General features: G+C 52.4%; 1 protein-coding gene across 7 annotated transcripts in view; it reads right to left on the bottom strand.

Annotated features, from left to right (window-relative positions):
• The window catches only part of FOXN1 (forkhead box N1), a 30,504-nt gene extending 20,589 nt beyond the window's left edge, over positions 1–9,915 (bottom strand). For 6 of the 7 annotated variants that reach the window (XM_047758810.1, XM_047758814.1, XM_047758816.1 and 3 more), the window contains exon 1: positions 9,699–9,915. The gene's annotated coding sequence lies outside the window, so the exon portion shown is untranslated. Of the gene's footprint in view, positions 1–9,542; positions 9,567–9,698 lie in introns of all 7 variants that reach the window. The other variant, XM_047758811.1, reaches the window with a different exon arrangement.
• Between the last annotated feature and the right edge of the window lie 7,674 nt (positions 9,916–17,589).

Here is a 17,589-nt window from a genome sequence, read left to right as displayed (position 1 = left end):
GCATCCTTAACCCACTGAGCAAGGCCAGGGATCGAACCTGCGTCCTCATGGTTACTAGGCAGATTTGTTTCTGCTGTGCCACAGCAGGAACTCCCAGACTTTTTTTTTGGGAGAGCTGGTTGGTAGCCCTCCAAACCAGCACACCACCGGTAGGGGAGAAAGGTCATTAATCCCATTTTTCAGGGGAGAAGATTGAGAAATGACGTGCCCAGGGCCACCTAGTTAAAACTGAAAACCACATCTCCTGAGTCTCAGGCCTCAGGAGCCCCCACTACACCGCCAAACACATTCCAGAGGGACAATCCTGGCAAGACATTAGCTGCAGACCATCTAAGCATCTGAGTATTCTGGCTACCCTCTGCTCTCCGAACTTCCCCTTCTGCCATGACCCTTGAGGAGGGGTGGGGGCTGGAAGAAGTAGACTTGATCTTCCCTGAGGCAGAAGGAAGAAAGAAATGGCCCTCTAACCTGAGTAGGGACCATGACAAGGAAGAAATTCCCCAGAATGTATGACCACGGGATCAACCACCATCATTACCAAATCTCTGCTCTGTGCCCTTCTTACCAACACAGACAGAGGCTTTGTGCTCCCTCCACCCAGCACATTTTCCCACTCCCAGCGACTCTTTTTCTTTTATCCCAGGACTAAGGCACAGGGGGCATTTGGGGGTGGGGACCAGGGGATACCCCGTTGGCTGGCTGCGTGACCTTGGACAAGTCACTTCCCATTTCTGTACTCAGTTTCCTTATAAGAAAAAGGATGAGCTGGGACCATGTGCATCTAAAGATGCTGCAATCTCCTGGGATAGAACATGATGGAAAATAATACTAAAAAAGAGAATGTGTGTACACACACACACACATGATGGAGTCACTTTACTGTGCAGCAGAAATTGATACAACACTGTAAATCAACTATACCTTCGTTAAAAATAAATAACTCAAGATGCTACAGCTGGTCCTGTGGATGAGTGTATGGTCCACAGAGCTGTCAGCTGGGCCCTTGCCTCTGCTCTTCCCTTGGGAGCAGCCTCCCTGAGGAAATCCTCCAGGGCGCGAGGAACAGCGGGGTGAGCTATTCCGCCCCGGCAGGGAGGCACTGTATTATCACCCCCATTTTATAGATGAGGAAACTGAGGCTCAGAGAGGTTAACCTGACGTGTCCAAGGTCACTCAGCTAGTAAATATTGCTCCCCAGGATTCAGACACAGGCTTCAAAGCCAAGGTGCTTAACCACTACGCTGCACCGCCCCGCCTCAGGAACACCTGGGCTTCCTTGCTCACATCTGGAAGCCAGCGTGGCAGGTGAGGGGCAAGGTTGGAGGGTTCCTTGGGAGGGCCTGTCCCTGTACCCCCTGTGGGCAGCTGAGTCACAGAGGCCACGAAGGGCCCTCGCCGGGCTCTCTCCACACTCCCTCCCACCGGGCTGCTCCTCCCCGCCCTTTATGAGAGGTGGAGACGGTGCAGTTCCGCCTTAATGGTTTCTGTCGCTGGCTGCAGCAGCATGTTTTACAAGGGGTGGGGACCGTGCCCAGTGCTGCCTGTGGCCCCACCCAGGGCTCCGCCCGCCCTGCTGCTGGGAGGGGTCCCCCGGAACAGCTGGGTAGTTACCTAGCAGGGGTGACAGGAAGGGCCTGCAGGCCATTCCTAAAGTTGGGCACCCAGGGAACTGGGGTCTAGGGATGCAAAGAAAGAGGAGGTTTCTAGCTCCTCTGCTCTCCTCAAGGGTTGGGGGTTCTGAGGCCAAAATACTGGCCCCTCTGGCTCTGGCTCAGGGTCAGGAAGTGGGTCAGCCGCCCCTGCCTTGAGATCTGAGTAAGGTGCTCTGAACAGCAGCTACCAATGGAAAGGGCAGCAGGTGGAGGGGGGAAGAACACAGGATGAAGAGCTGTCCTTGTGGTGTTTTCCTCAAGTCTGAGCCACCAATGCCTGCAGCTGAGGCATTCCCATCCCCCAAACCAGGGCTCTCCTGAAGCCACTTGAGTCATTCCCCTGCCTCTGGAAGGAGGCTGGTCTTGGAGCATCACTGGGGACGTCAGTCCTAAAAAAGCACTTGAACCACCTTCCATGCCTGGGGCTGACATGGAAGTTCTTCCAGATGTCTAACCTTAGTCTCTCTCATAACCTTGGTCCTCTTGCCCTATCCTTCCTGCCATTCACCAAGGGCAAGGACATGGCGATGGACTCATCCCTCCTCTGGGATGGGTCCCAGCCTTGCTGCGGATGTTTGACTCCGACACCTTCCTGTTCTCCCATTCTCCTTCCCTTCCTCCATCCCTGGCCACCAGTGGGCAGCTTCCCTTCTCTTCCATCCGTCTCCAGCCCCTGCCACCCAGCCCTGGCCCCCAAAAGAGCTGAATCCAGGCACTCACAGTGGGCTCTGGGTCGTGGCCACCATCACAGCTTCGGGGAGTCATTCAGCCCAGCAGCTCTGCGGGAGCCTCCATCGAGGTATAAATACTCCCACATGCCTGGACCGGCCCCCTGCCTGAGGGCTGGGGCGGGACTGCCTCCCCAGGCCAGGCAGGCAGGTCACATGCCCTATAAATGCCACAGGACCACAGACTCTTCCCAGCAGCCCTGGGGAGACCAACTGGGGCGTGACCTCTTTGGATGGATGCATGATGGATGGATGGATGGATGGATGAATGAATGGAAGGAGGAATGGAGGATGGATGGATGGATGAAATGGACAGATCAATGGACCGACAGATTGATGAGTGGATAAATGACTGTATGGAAAGCTGGAAGACAGATGCATGGACAGATGGACAGGCAGATGAATGAATGGACAGTTGCAGATTAATGGGTGTTCTTGAACTGCCTATGGATGCTCATTCGGTAGATGGGAGGGAAGAGATGCTTGGTTTCAAGGAAATAAGAAAGGCCATCCTTCAAAAAACGCCCGTCTCTCGCTTTCTGAGGCATAGCTGCCTGGTCCCCTTTTCTCCTCTGCTATGACCACCTAGCCTGAGAGGCTGGCTCTACCGGGGTCTCCCTACCCCTCAGATGACACTAAGAGACGCCCCGCCGAAACACCTCCAACCCCCAGGGATCTCTTGTTCTTGGTCTGCCTTTTCCTCTCTTCCGCCTACTCTGGAGTTCAAGCTCTGAGGCTGTGAGCCACCTCCAGATCCTGTTCCCAGAAGCAAAGTCAGCTTGCCCACCAAGGTTAGCAGGTGGGTTGGGAGTGGGAGAAAAAATTCTCAATTCTAAGAGTACGAGACCCTTACACGGGCAATTAAGGGAGTAGGTGTGCCCCACCCCCTACCTTACCCAGAGATTTTTAAAGGCATGACTGGGTCTGACGGTGAGAACAGGCCTGGCAAGGGACTTGTATGTGGACCAGGTGACCTAGAACCCCTGGGGACCTGATGAGTTCTCCCAGGGGGCCGTGTGCAGAAAGCAGTGGTCTGATTTCCAAAGAAAGTTCCTTCTTTGTTTTTGTTTTTATTTGTTTTGTTTGTTGGCTTTTTTTTTTTTTTTTTTAATTTTATGGCTGCACCTGTGGCCTACGGACGTTCCCAGCCAGGGACTGAACCTGAGCCACAGGCGGCAGCTGCGGCAATGTTGGCTCCTTTAACCCACTGCATCAAGACAGGGATGAAAGCCTCCACTCCACAGCTGCACGAGTCGCTAGAGTCGGATTCTTAGTCCACAGAGCCACAGTGGGAGCGCCAAAGAAAGTTCCTTCTAATCCTCAGTCTGCCTGTGGTGAAGGGGTTGAAAGGGTGGATGGTGAGGTGGGACGTGACTGAAGGAGCAAGAGGATTTTTCACAGATGATACCGTGTGGCCTCCATCCTTCCTTAGGACAAGCTGCTCCCACCACACTGGCTGACGCGAGGGTAGAGGAAGGAGCTGGGAGATGGACTGAAGTTCTTAGCCTCTGAGCACCCATTCTATCTGTGGTTTCTCAGGGCTGAGCCTGGTGGTCCCACCTCCTGTGGGCTGCTTTGGTAACTGGCTACAGACTTGATTGGCTGTGGCAGTGATTGGCGGCTGAGAATATGAGCTGTGAGACCAACAGGCAGGAGGGGGCCTTGTTTCACCTTATCCCCTAGCCTGGCCTTTATTATCTCAGAAGCCCTGGGCTGCCTTACAAAGCTCCCGCACCTGCGCCCCGTTCCCTCATAGGGCATCTTTCTGACCAGCGACCCCAGAAACTCCTCTCCCAGCTCTGCCTTCGGCATGGGCTAGTCACAGAAATGAACCGCATTTCCTCCTATATAAAATGGGAACCTCTTCTTTGCCCTGTACACCGCCCTGGCTGGCCTGGGGACTGAACAAGAACCAGGATGTCAAAATGCTCTGAGGACGATAAACGGATACCAGCTTGTCTCCCCTGGGGCCTCGGGCCCATGGGGTTTCAGGAGCGAGATGCGGCCTGAGACCTTTGCCCCTTCGAGCATTTGCCCTTCCCCAGGGACTACCCCTGGGATGACCCAGGCATCTCTCTGCCTGCTCGCCTCAGTGGGGGCATGAAATGGCTCAGGATCCTACCACCCTTTGAGCCAGGAGCCTCTCCTGTTCTGTACATATCATTATCAGAAGGACTGCTCATTATTACCAATCTATTATTAGGGGTATTAATTCTGCCACCACTGCTAATAATACAGATGGAGCACAAGACAAATGCATACTGGTGGAGCCCCTCCCCCCATGCCATCTAGAGCACAAATGCACATGCGTGCGCGCACACGCGCCTCACACACACACACACACACACACACACACACACACACATGGGAGGCAGGAAGTTCATTGCCCGGATTTAACTAAGCTTCAGGGTGAGACGAGCTCTGGGAGGCCCTCCCATCCAGCCTCTTCTTCACTCACTCGACAGATGGGGAACCGAGCCCCGGCCGCCCCAGGCCCCCGCCACACTGTGGAAGGGATTCTTCTCTGCTATGCAGGTGCATGTGCGCTGGCCCTTCTGCCAGGCACCTGGGCTGGGTGAAGCCTGCTCTGACAGCAGGGTCACTCCCTTGCCCATCCAAGGAGAAGGATGTGGAGAAGTGGCAGGTTCTGAGGTGTTTCCTTGAGCCCATCCAGCTCCTAGGATCCAGCCCCCACCTTTCTCCTTTGTTTTTTGTTTTTATTCATGAAAAAAATTTTAATTAGGTATAGTCGATGTACAATATTATATGTACAATACAGTGATTCACAATTTTACAGGTTATACTCCATTTTAGTGATAAAATACTAGCTATATTCGCTAGGTTGTATGATCCATCCTTATATTTTCCACTTTTCCCTTGACTACCTCCAGATCCTCCTGGGCTTGGCGTTGTCATCCCAAAAAACGTTCTCTCCCAAACCCTTCCCACCTTGGGCAGACTTGATGTGATCGTGAGAAGGCTCAGAGAGGCAGGGCCTCTTCTCCAAAGCCACTTGCTCCTTGGGGTCCAATGTGGGGACCCCTCTGACAGTGAACACTGCTGGCATTCTGCCTCTGCTAAGTGGAGAGTGTGATAATTGGGTTTTCTGATCACGGCGATGTGTGTGTATATGTGTCCTCATGCACATCCTATGCCTTCCAAGACCGGCTGATGGGCTGGTGTAGTCTGGGACATGGCTGTGGAATTTACAAGTGTAGGTGGGATATCCAACAGTCTCCGGGCGATCCGGTTCCAGGGCCACACCCCGTCGTTCTGGGAGTGTGTGTGTGTGTGTGTGTGTGTGTGCGTGTGTGTGGTGCCTAGGTTGGCTGAAGCTTGTCAGAAGCAGCAGCTTCAGGCTGAGGGAGCAGGGCTTGAGGAGCACAGGGTGGAGGGTTTAGGGTCAGACCTCTGGGAAGCTCTCTGGCACAGTCTGGGGGGTCTTGAGGGGTGCCCATCCTCTGGAGCTTCCAGAGTAGCCATGAGAGCCTAGGTTTCCTTTTGCCTGTGACTCACAGCTGGCTCTCGAGTCAAGTTCCCTGAGAGATCACGATTCAGCTAATTCTCTCCAAGCCCCATTAATCTGAGCTGACTAAGCAAGAGCCACAGGTGGGGTAGAGACCCAGGGATGCTCACGGCTGCAGTCATTCCTAAACAACCTGGCAGGCTTCCTTGCCTGAGCTTTTGTCCATCTCCTTGCCTTGGGCCTGGCCATGCCTAATAGGACCGATTATGCTCCCAGCACCTCCCCTGCCCCCCTGCCTCCCTTTGGGGTCCTCTGAGCTTGTCTCTTCATCACCCCACTTCCCCTGTCACACACCTGCAGTGTCAAGAGGTCCATGTGGACATCAGACCTCAACTTGTCTTGTTGTGCATGAACTCACTTTTACTATTGAGCCAACATCCAGCCCTTAAGGACCAGATAGGATTAGGAAGCTGAACGGCTTCTCCTAGCCAATCCATTTTGGCTTATTGGCCAATATAAGCCAAGAGGGAAAAAAAAAAAAAAAAAAAAAGCCCTGGGCTTTTTTTGAACACTGGGAGAATGTGAAGGACATACCAGGACCTGGCGGGGGCATGGATGAAGGGTGTTGAACTCCAAAGTGGATCTCCGAGGTATGGGTAGATCTATTCTGGGGGGCTGAAAATGGTGTGCAGATGGGAGGATGGAGGCGGGATGAAGTCGGAGGTGGGACTAAGGAGGCGAAGGAGAGAGGGAAGAGAGGAATGGGGTTGTGGAGGTGGAGGTGAAATTGGGGATGGGGATTGGATAGGAAGAGGGCTGGGTTGGGGTTGGAGATGGGGAGGGGGATAGACCTGGGTTGTGAGAGGAGATGGGAGGGTGGCGGGGTGGAGGTTGCGATGGGTGCAGAGTTGGAGGAAGGGGCAAAGGATAGGAATGATGACACTGGAAAGACCAAAATTGCTCAGGGACCTTTGATTGATGCTTCTGCGATGTACTCTTGCAGAGGTCATCTTGTCATTCCCCAGCTCCTGGGCATGTCACCAGCCCAGCCACACCCATCACAGATCAATGGTTGCCTCTCCACTCTGGAAACCACCTCCCGTGGTCACATAGTCCGGCTAAACTCAATTAAAAAGGCTGAAGCAGCTCTCTGAAGTCAAATGTCAATCTCTCCTGCTGCAGAAGCCAATCTCAGCTTGCTAAGCTCCCCGCTTCGGGCTTCAGCAGGGAGGGTGGGCTGGGACTGGGGAAGAAAGAGGGGAGGGCACATCTGCAGGACCTCTGTTTCTGGGGGTCCCTCTGATGTAGGGGAATAAGGGAAGGCAGGCAGAAATGCCTCCCACCAGTCTCTGTCTCTTTAGAGCGTGGAGCCAGAGAGACTAATAGAAGGGGCAGTGCACACAAGGCCTTATTTCTCTTTCTTCCTGTACACAAGCTCCTAGGAAATGTCAGTGTGACTTAGTCTCTAGCTAGGTGCTGGAACCCTGGGGAGGCAGGCAGTGGGGGTTCTGCTGGTCTATGAAGACTCAAGCTGAAAGGAGGAAGGTCAGATGGTGGGAAGGACTTCCTGGCTGAGAAGGATGGAGAGACCCTGGGAAGTGGTACTTCCTTTTCATTTCTTTTATGGCTGCACCTGAAGCCTATGGAAGTTCCCAGGCTAGGGATCGAATTGGCGCTACCAGCCTATGCCACAGCCACAGCCACATGGAACCTGAGCCACCACTGCTACCTACACCACAGCTCGCAGCAATGACAGATCCTTTAATCCACTGAGCAAGGCCAGGGATTGAACCTGCATCCTCATGGATACTGGTTGGGTTCTTAACCTGCTGAACCACAACAGGAAATGCTGGAAGTGGTCCTTTCTTAGAGGGTGGATGGAACTCTCCTTGGGGGCTAAAAAAGGCTCTCTCTGAGACCAAGGTGAGCTTCCCAGAAGCCAAGTGTCACTGGTGGGCTTTCCCTCTTGTCTTTAACTGTCCCAAGCCTTCTCCTGTCTCACAATGAATGAAGGCACAGCTGTTGATTGGGGGCCATATGAGGTCAGTGTATGGGTGAGACAAACATGGGGAACAGGGAGGGTTCCCAACTCCCTTAATCTTTCTCTTGCCTTCCCAGGAGCAGAACCGAGAGGGTTTTTGGGGCTCCGAGCCCCTGGGAAATAAAGTCCTCTGAGAACTCCCTGGCATTCCTGGGAGAACAGGTTCCTGGCTCTGGGAGGTGAGTGAGGCGCCGGGCCTGGGGGGCGGGCAGCGTGCCTCGGCAGGCCCTGGAGCCCGGAGCTGAGCTCGGCAGAGGCAGGTCGGGCGGGGCCGGGTGGGGAGCTGGGAGGACATGCACCTCTCCCCACGGTACCTTCGTTCCTGGGGACCCGAGCCTCCCCAGGACCCAGCTCCCCTCTGGCCCTGCCTGGCTCACCGCAGCAGAGGGGGTCTGGGACGGAGGCACTGCCCGGGCGGTTGGGGGTGCCTTTCTATGGCCTGCATCCTGGGGGTCAGAGAATGACCAAGGTGGTAAAAGGGCCCGCGGGGACAGGACGGGAGTGCCGTGCCACCCTCCGCATCTCACCAACCAGCCCAGAGGACCTGGGTTTAACAGCACGCAATGGAGAAGCCTGTGGGGGCAAAGCAGAGCCAGATCCTTGGGCTGCAGAGACTTCAGCCTCCAGGAAGCACATCAGGCTGGGCAGGGAATGACCATGTTTCCTCCCTCAGGAAAGTGGGGAGGGGGAGCAACCTGTCCAGCGTGGGGAATGCCCCCCTAGAAGCAGGGGGCACAGAGGAGATGACTTCTCAAGAGGATGTGCCCTCTCCACCCAGGTTCTTTCCTGCGGACCAGTCGTGACCGTGACACACACACATAAACCTCTCTTCCCACGCCTATAGGTGCAGAGAGAAGAGGCAAACACACCCACTTAATCGAGTCTATTCTTAATCTAACTTGTTTCTTTGGACATTTAGGGAGGCCTGGGGACTCCACGGGGAATGCCAGAACCTTACTCGACCAGATTGGGTGTTGGGGAGGGGGGAAGCCATAGGAGTCAGAGGGGTCTTCCTGCTGCTCCAGCCAGTTCCCGAAGGGCCTTTGCTCCCCAGACCCCCAACTCCAGGCGTCTGAGACCTCCCTGCATATCCCAGGTCTGCTCACCAGGCCTCTTGATTTCAGGGGTCTGGAGGGAGAGAGATGGTCCTAGGCCTCTGGGGGATTCTGCCTTCAGCTCAGCATCAGGTTCTGGCCACAACACCTGTTTGCCATCTGTCTCCTTCTCCACCAGCTGCACCATCTCCTTCCTGCAGCCCAGGCCTCCCCCGCAACCAGGCCCAGGTATCTAGATCCCAGCCAACTCCGCTCAGAGATGCTGAGTGATTCCTTGATCGACGCACAGCCTTAGCACCACTCAGCCCCCCAGAGCCGGGCTCTCCCCGCTCCACTTGGAGAAGCCACTAAACTGGGAATCTGCCTCCCGGTCTTTCGGCTCTCGTTTTCCAATTCTAGCCCTTCAGAGTCCTTATTTTCTCCTGGTACCGTGTGGCTAAGCCCACCCTCCCAACACAAGGAGACCCACACACCAAATCCACCAGGCACCAGAAGGAGAAACCACACTACAGCAAGAAAGATTGAAGTTAGACGACCTGGAACAGGAAGAAGAGGTAGGAGCATGGAGGAGGGGGTCCTCCTTGGCCTCCAGGCACTCACCCCACTTCCTGATTCTCCCTTGAGCTGCAATGAGAAGACGGGGAGCACCCAGGTGCTCCCAGTTACTCCCAGGGCCTGTTAAAAAGGCCACCCCCCCCATACCCTGGCCCAGCCCCGCTGGCCTCCACGGCTGACTTGGGCCGGGTCTCCTCTTACCTGCTCAGTGAAGCAGGTCGGCGTGGGGGCCGGGGTCTGGGGGGCCAGGAGCTCCGTCTGTCTGTCAGTCCGTCAGCTCGGCCGTCCTGGGTCTGTGCTGACATCAGGTGAGGGGAGGCAGCTGCTGGGTGAGCCAATAATTATGATATCAGCTTCCCCTTGCCCTGAGGGGCTGCTGCCAAAGCGGGGAGAAGAGCAAGGTGACTAAGAAGCTAGTTTGCTCCTTGGCTCTTGTTTGACAGGTACGGGCTCCTGTGCCCGCCCCAGCCGCGCCCCGGCCCCCCCCAACCCCTCCCTCCTCCTGGACCAGCCTGGGCCCCTTGTCTCTGCCAGCAGGCACAGCCTGTGGCCTGTGGAGGAGGGGGCTGTCTTGTGGCCCCTCTCTGCACCCCAGAATGGGATGTCAGCCCCCATGGGTGGGGCATAGGCCTGCCAGGACACGCACACGTGTGTCAGGAGATCTGGGCCGTCGCGTGTGTGTTCGTGAAGCTGGTGAGGGGGTTCTGGGGAGCAGTTCTGTGTGGCGGCCCTGGATCCTCAAGCCTGCCGTGCACAGGCAATAGTTGTGACCCCTCAAGGGCCAGGCATAAGCAAGAAACTGTCTGTCCATGAGGTCCGGCCACCTGCCTGCCTCTCTGCAGTCCCTCTGACACCTTCAGGGTGTCTCCTCGTGGGTGTGGGTGTGTGCACCCATGTGTGCGGTATCTGTGACTTCCTCTGCGTGTCTGCGGGCATATGAGTGTCTCCATGTGTTTGCACGTTTGTCTTCTGGGTTGGTGTGCATCTGTGTCTGTGTCTTTTCTCATGTCTGTATGTGGATCTGTGTCCTTGTCTCCAGGCCTGTGCCTGTATCCTTTTGTGTGTCATCTGTGTGTTTACACCCTCGTGTCTTTGCAGACATCTTGGTCTGGGTCAATCCTGTGTGTGTATCTGTGTCCACGCAGGTCGAGATGGGGACCCCCTGGTTCTTATCCATGGCCACTCTTTATGGTCTGGATGATGGAAACAGAAACTTATGTGGTTGGAGTTCCCATCGTGGCTCAGTGTTAACTAACACAACCAGTATCCGTGGGGATGTGGGTTTGATCCCTGGCCTCGCTCAGTGGGTTAAGGATCCGGCATTGCTGTGAGCTATGGTGTAGGTTCACAGATACAGCTCAGATCCTGCACTGCTGCGGCTGTGGTGTAGGCTGGCAGCTGCAGCTCTCATTCGACCCCTGGCTTGGGAACCTCCACATGCCTCTGGCGCAGCCCTAGAAAGAAGAAGAAATTTATGCGGTTGTGGCCCTGGTCCTGGCCCCTCAGAGTCCACATTGACAGTGGCGTGCCTGGTGAGCCCTGGAACCTGGTCCCTACTTCTCCCACCTGGACTCAGGCCTGGGGCCAGTCCCTGGCTCTCTGCCCAGACCCTGTCCCTACCTCCTACACACTGTTCCTTTTTCATCTTCTTTGCCCCATCCCTGTTTTCTCTCTCTGGCCGTTTTTTGCCTCCTTATCTCCCCCCTTGTCCTCGCCTTCAAGCCCACTTGTCCTTCCTGGAACTAAAGGCTCCGATGGCAGAGCTGCTACCCAGCAAAGCCTGGGATTTGGCTTCAGTTTGAGGGTTCGGACAGGTCCGCTCCTCCCAACTTTATCTCATTCCAAGGGGGGAGGTAGAGTCAGCCTTGGCTGGGGGATGACGGGGTTCATCTGGAACCTGTGTGGGGTAGACTAAAACGTTTGGAGACTTCTTCGTCGAAGCGGGGACTATCTACTTCAAAAAGAGGATGCCGAGGCGGATAACAATGACGTCATCTGTGAGCGCGGTTGGCTGTGTCATCTTCCGTCCTCACCACTCCAAGCCTGTTTCCTCTTTTGCTAACAAAGGAATAATATTATTCACCCATAGACTTGTTGTAGACTCAATAGCATTATGTTTAAAGTTTCTAACACAATCTCTGGTACACAGTAGATGCTCAGTAAATATGTGCCCCCTTTCTAGTTATCAAGCCCAGTGGTGCTGGGTGGAAAATGAGGATGTACTGACTTTGCCCAATTGGGTATAGGAATTGGGTTCTGGGGCCAAGAACAGGAGCCCTGACTCAATCTACCTTTCTTGGGACTCCCATTAGCAATCGAAGCCCTGCTCCCTTCACCTGGCAATCAGTGGAGTTTCACAGTGAAAGGGCAACTGCCAGGACCCAGCGTGTTTGCTAATTGCTCCTATCTGATGTATACAGAGCTAAGTGTTATTCTAGACTCACAGGTGTTTCCTTACTGATAATCTGGGTACAGAGAACCATGAGAAGTTGTAGATTGGAGGCTGCTATCATTGCTCTCGCATCCACATTATTCTGAAGGCCCTAGCCAGTGCAAGAAGATAAGAAAAAGAAAAAAGGGACAGAAAAAAAAAAAAAAAGGATTTCCCGTCGTGGCTCAGAAGAAATGAATCTGACTAGCATCCATGAGGATGCAGGTTCGATCCCTGGCCTTGCTCAGTGGGTTAAGGATCTGTGAGCTGTGGTGTAGGTAGCAGACTCGGCTCGGATCCTGCATTGCTGTGGCGTAGGCTGACAGCTACAGCTTGGATTGGACCCCTAGCCAGGGAACCTCCATATGGTGCAGGTGTGGCCATAAAAAGATTAAAAAAAAAAAAAAAGCCACAAGGAGTTCCTTTTGTGGCTCAGAGGGTTACCAACCTAATTAGTATCCATGAGGATGCAGGTTCAATCCCTGGTCTTACTCAGTGGTTTAAGGATCCAGCGTTGCCATGAGCTGCAGTGTTATGAGCTGTGGTGAAGGTTGCAGATGTGGCTCAGGTTTGGTGTTGCTGTGGCTGTGGCATAGTGGCTATGGCTTTGTTTTGACCCCTAGACTGGGAACTTTTGTGCAGGTACGGCCCTAAAAAAAAAAAAAAAAAAAAAAAGAAAAGAAAAGAAAAAAAGAAGAAATAAGGGACAAGAGTTCTCTTGTGACACAGCAGGTTAAGGATCCGGCTTTGTCACTGCAGTGGCTTGGATTGCTTCTGTGGCATGAGTTTGATCCCTGGCCCAGGAAATTCCACATGCTGTGGGCACAAAAAAAGAGGGGGGCATAAACACAAGCAAGAAAGAGGCAAAATCTTCAAGAATTACAAATGATGTGATTGTTCACTTAGGAAACTTAAGAGAAGCAACTGAAAAACTGAGAACCAATGAGAAACTTCAGTAAGTAGCCAAATATACATATATTAAGTATAGAAAAATCAAAACTATTTCTAAAACAACCAATATGAAAATATAAGGAGACGAAAGATCCAACTCACAATAACAAAAAAATTATATTACAAAATACCCAGGGATGAACTTAATTAAAAAAAAACATAAAATCTACATGAAGAAAACAAGAGAACTTTACTGATGGACATAAAATAAACCCTGAACAACTATAAATGTATATCATGTTCATGAGCTCAAATCATATTGTAAAGATGTACATTTTGTCCTAAATAATCTGTAAACTGAATGTAATTCCAATCAAATGTCTAATCTCCCATGCCCCCTGAAATTGATGAGTTGATTTTATTTATTTATTTGTTTGTTTATTTATGTTGTCTTTTTAGAGCTGTCCCCTTGGCATAAGGAGGTTCCCAGGCTAGAGATCTAATGGGAGCTGTAGCTGCCGGTCTACGCCAGAGCCACAGCAACGAGGGATCCGAGGCGTGTCTTCGACCTACACCAGAGCTCACGACAACGCCAGATCTTTAATCCATGGATCAAGGCCAGGGATGAAACCCTGCTGAGCCATGATGGAAACTCCGATGAGTTGATTTTAAAGTTTGAGAAAGAGTAACTACATGATAATAGTTTAGAAGTTTTTGGAGTTCCTGTTGTGGTGCAGCGGAAATGAATCCGACTAGAAACCACGAGGTTGTGGATTCGATCCCTGGCCCTGCTCAGTGGGTTAAGGATCCGGCGTTGCCGTGAGCTGTGGTGTAGGTTGCAGATGCGGCTCGGATCCTGCATTGCTGTGGCTCTGGCGTAGGCCAGTGGCTACAGCTCCAATTGGACGCCTAGCCTGGGAACCTCCATGTGCCGTGGGTGAGGCCCTAGAAAAGACAAATAAATAAACATGTTTTAAAGCAGCAATAAAGTGTAAAAAATTCAATAAATGGACTTGAGATAATGGGCTTTCCACTTGAAAGAAATAAACTTAAATCCTAATTCATGCTATGCATAAAAAAAAATCCAATCCTAAAAAAAAGCAAAAAAAAAATCCAGCTGGATTAAAGATCTAACATAAATTGAAAAGTATAAGAAATATATATATATATATAAATACATATATATATATGTATTTTGCTTTTTGGTTTTTAGTGCCTCACCCTTGGCATATGGAAGTTCCCAGGCTACAGGTCAAATTGGAGCTACAACTGCTGGCCTATACCACAGCCACAGCAATGTGGGATCGGAGCTGCATCTGTGACCTACACCACAGCTCATGGCAATGCTGGATCCTTAACCCACTGAGCAAAGCCAGGGATTGAACCTGCGTCCTCATGGTCACTAGTCTGGTTTGTCACCACTGCGCCACCATGGGAACCCCAGAAACATTTTTATAATTATGGAAAGGAGAAGGTATTTTTAAAGTATGACATAAATCCAGAAGCCATAAAGGAATATGTTGCTTGATTAAGTAAAAATTAAATATTTCCTTAGAACAAAATATACTATGAACAAAGTTGAAAGACAAAAAACAGCTGGGAAGAAAGTGTTGCAACATATGACAAAGGGTTAATATCCATAATATATAAAGAGCTCCTCTAAATAAAGAAGAAAGACAATCTCACAGAAAAATGGGCAAAGGACATGAATAAGCAATTCGCAGCTAAAATAAAAATGGCTAATAAACAAATGAAAAGGCTTTCCACTTCATTAAAAATCAAGGGAAGGCAAATGGATTTAGGGGCCAAGGGTACCATGGAGGCTCTGATGGGAGGGCAGGAAAGACTGCAGTTTTTCACCTTCCTGCGGTGAGACTCGTGGGTGAGATGAACTTCTTTCCCTTCTGAAACTGGATCCGCCTGTGCCCCAGGAATGGGTGCGGGCTCTGGCTCCCTCTTTCCTTTGGGAAGCACTGCTTCCTCATTGCACGCAGTCTGGGAGTTGAAGCAGGAGCCTTGGAAATTCCAGAGAACTGGGACTGAAAGGGGATTTGTGAGGTCATTCTCCTCCCCTTTGGCCTCCAGACAGGACCACCCTCTCCTTTTTCTCATCATTCCAGCCCCTCAGAGTTCTCTCTAGACCCAGACATTCTGTCCTGGTGTCTGTCCTCAATTCTGCCCCCTTGGAAGCTGCTTCCATCTGGGGGTGTGGTCCCACACACTCCAGCACCCTGACTGCAGGACCTGCAGACGTAGCTGGATGGGCTGTAGCTGGGTGTTTAAACAGATGGGGCCAGGGGAGGTCCCGTCTCTCTGGAGACCAGAGGTCAGAACTGGTTCACTGTCCGTTGCTGGGCTGCTCTGACCGGGGATGGAAATCTCTCTGGCCGATGTTGGCCAAGAGGCAGTCTGGTATCCCCAGGAAAAAGGAAGAGTAGGTTCCCACTCTTGGGCGTCCTGGTATGATGGAAGAGGGGGGTCCCCTCCCTGCACTCCACATTAGGACTGGCCTTTTTTTTTTTTTTTTTTTTAAGGGCCGCACCGGTGGCATATGGAAATTCCCAGGCTAGGGGTCGAATCAGAGCTGCAGCTGCCAGCCTACACCACAGCCACAGCAATGAGGGATCTGAGCAGCATCTGGGACTTAACACTGCAGCTCACAGCAACACCAGATCCCCAACCCACTGAGCGAGGCCAGGGATTGAACCCGCATCCTCATGGATACTATTGGGTTCGTTTCTGCTGAGCCACAATGGGAACTCCAGGACTGGCCATCTTATCTTCTGTCCACTTGTGCTCATTCGTCCACTTGAGCCCAACTTGTCTTCCCAGAGTGAGTTCCCAAGGCTGAGCCTGCCACTTCCTGGCCTTCCAAGCCTCACTCCACTGGCCTGGAAGACGCTTTAGAACATCTGCCAAGGAGCAGGGCCCGAGCATAGCTGTCCCAAGGCCTGGAAGCCCAAGGACCTCGTATCAAAGAGGGTTGGAGAGGCCTGGAGTTGGTCAGGATGGGCTTCCTGGGGGAGAGCAGGCCGCTCTGTGGCGGCTGTGGATGATCAGAGGCGCACTGGCCAGGGCCGTGGAGGGCGTGTGACAGGCGCGCTGGGCTGGGAGGTCTGAGCTGGTTCCGGTTGGCTGACCGGCTGGGAAATTCAGGGAGTTTCCAAGCTGAGAGCTTGGTTGGGGGTGGCGGGGGGGACCAGTGGCGAGGGCTGTAGCTAGAGTCCTGCTGGGTGGGGAGGACAGGCTTCTCCTGTCACACTTTAATCTCTCCTGCTGCAGGAGGCAGTTTTGTGGAGGCAGGGAGGAGTAATATTGTGGTGTGCGTGTGTGTGTGTGTGTGTGTGTGTGTGTGTGTTTTCACTGGCATCAGTGTCTGTGTAATACACGGGTACCTGTATGTGACTATGGGTGTGCAAGCATATATACTTCTGTTCTCACACTCACATGTGCCAACACGGGTGTGAACTAGATCCGTGGAGCTATAATGTGACGCTGGGTGTGACCCTGTCAGAATCGGTGTCTCCGTGTGCGTGAGCTTCTCTGTACGTCTGGGAACACTCAGGTCTGACACTGTGTGCATGGGCATCCATGTTTGTGTCAGTGTCTGTGACATAAGACACAGACAGACTCTGTGTGTGTGTCTCTGAATGACTCCGAGTGTCTGAAGGGCTGCGAGTGCCTGTGAGTGTGTAACTATGATATGCAAGTTTCTTTTTGCTATTTCTTTGGGCCGCTCTCACAGCATATGGAGGTTCCCAGGCTAGGGGTCCAATTGGAGCTGTAGCCCCTGGCCTACGCCAGAGCCACAGCAACGCAGGATCTGAGCCGTGTCTGCAACCTACACCACAGCTCACGGCAACGCCGGATCGTTAACCCACTGAGCAAGGGCAGGGACCGAACCCGCAACCTCATGGTTCCCAGTCGGATTCGTTAACCACTGTGCCACGACGGGAACTCCTGATGTGCAAGTATTAGTGCAGGTGTCTGTGCACTGTTCTGTGTGTGACCAGGCATCTGTGACTCTGTGTAGGGGTGTCTGTGGGTCTCCCCACCTTTTTTTTTTTTGGTCTTTTTTTTTTTTGCCTTTTCTAGGGCTGCTCCCTATGGAGGTTCCCAGGCTGGGGGTCTAATTAGAGCTGTAGCTGCCACAGCAACGTGGGATCTGAGCTGCATCTGCAACCTACACCACAGCTCACGGCAACGCCGGGTCCTTAACCCACTGAGCAAGGCCAGGGACCAAACCCGTAACCTCATGGTTCCTAGTTGGATTCATTAACCACTGCACCACGACGGGAACTCCAACAGCTCTTTTTTTTTTGGCCACTCCCACGGCATGCGGAAGTTCCCAAGGGATTGAACTTGTGCCACAGCTGTGACCTGAGCCATCACGGTGACAATTCTGGATCCTTAACTTGCTGAGCCACCAGGGAACTCTGAGCAGCTCTTTTTAAAAAAAATTCATTGAAGGATAGTTGATTTACAATGCTGTGTTAATTTCTGCTGTACAGAAGATGGATTTGGGTATAACATAGATCTTTTTCTTTTTTTAAGATTTTTATTTTTTCTATTATAGTTGATTTACAATGTTCTGTCAAATTCTGCTGTACAGATATATATATATATACATATATATCTGTATGACTGGTGTAGGTTGCTGTGGGTCTGCAACCTATACCACAGCTCACGGCAATGCTGGATCCTTAACCCACTGAGCGAGGCCAGGGATCGAACCCACAACCTCATGGTTCCTAGTTGGATCCGTTTCCG

The sequence above is a fragment of the Phacochoerus africanus genome, chromosome 14 (genome assembly GCF_016906955.1).
Source record: "Phacochoerus africanus isolate WHEZ1 chromosome 14, ROS_Pafr_v1, whole genome shotgun sequence".
In the NCBI taxonomy this organism is placed as follows: Eukaryota; Metazoa; Chordata; class Mammalia; order Artiodactyla; family Suidae; genus Phacochoerus; species Phacochoerus africanus.
This window is presented reverse-complemented; position numbering and strand designations above follow the sequence as displayed.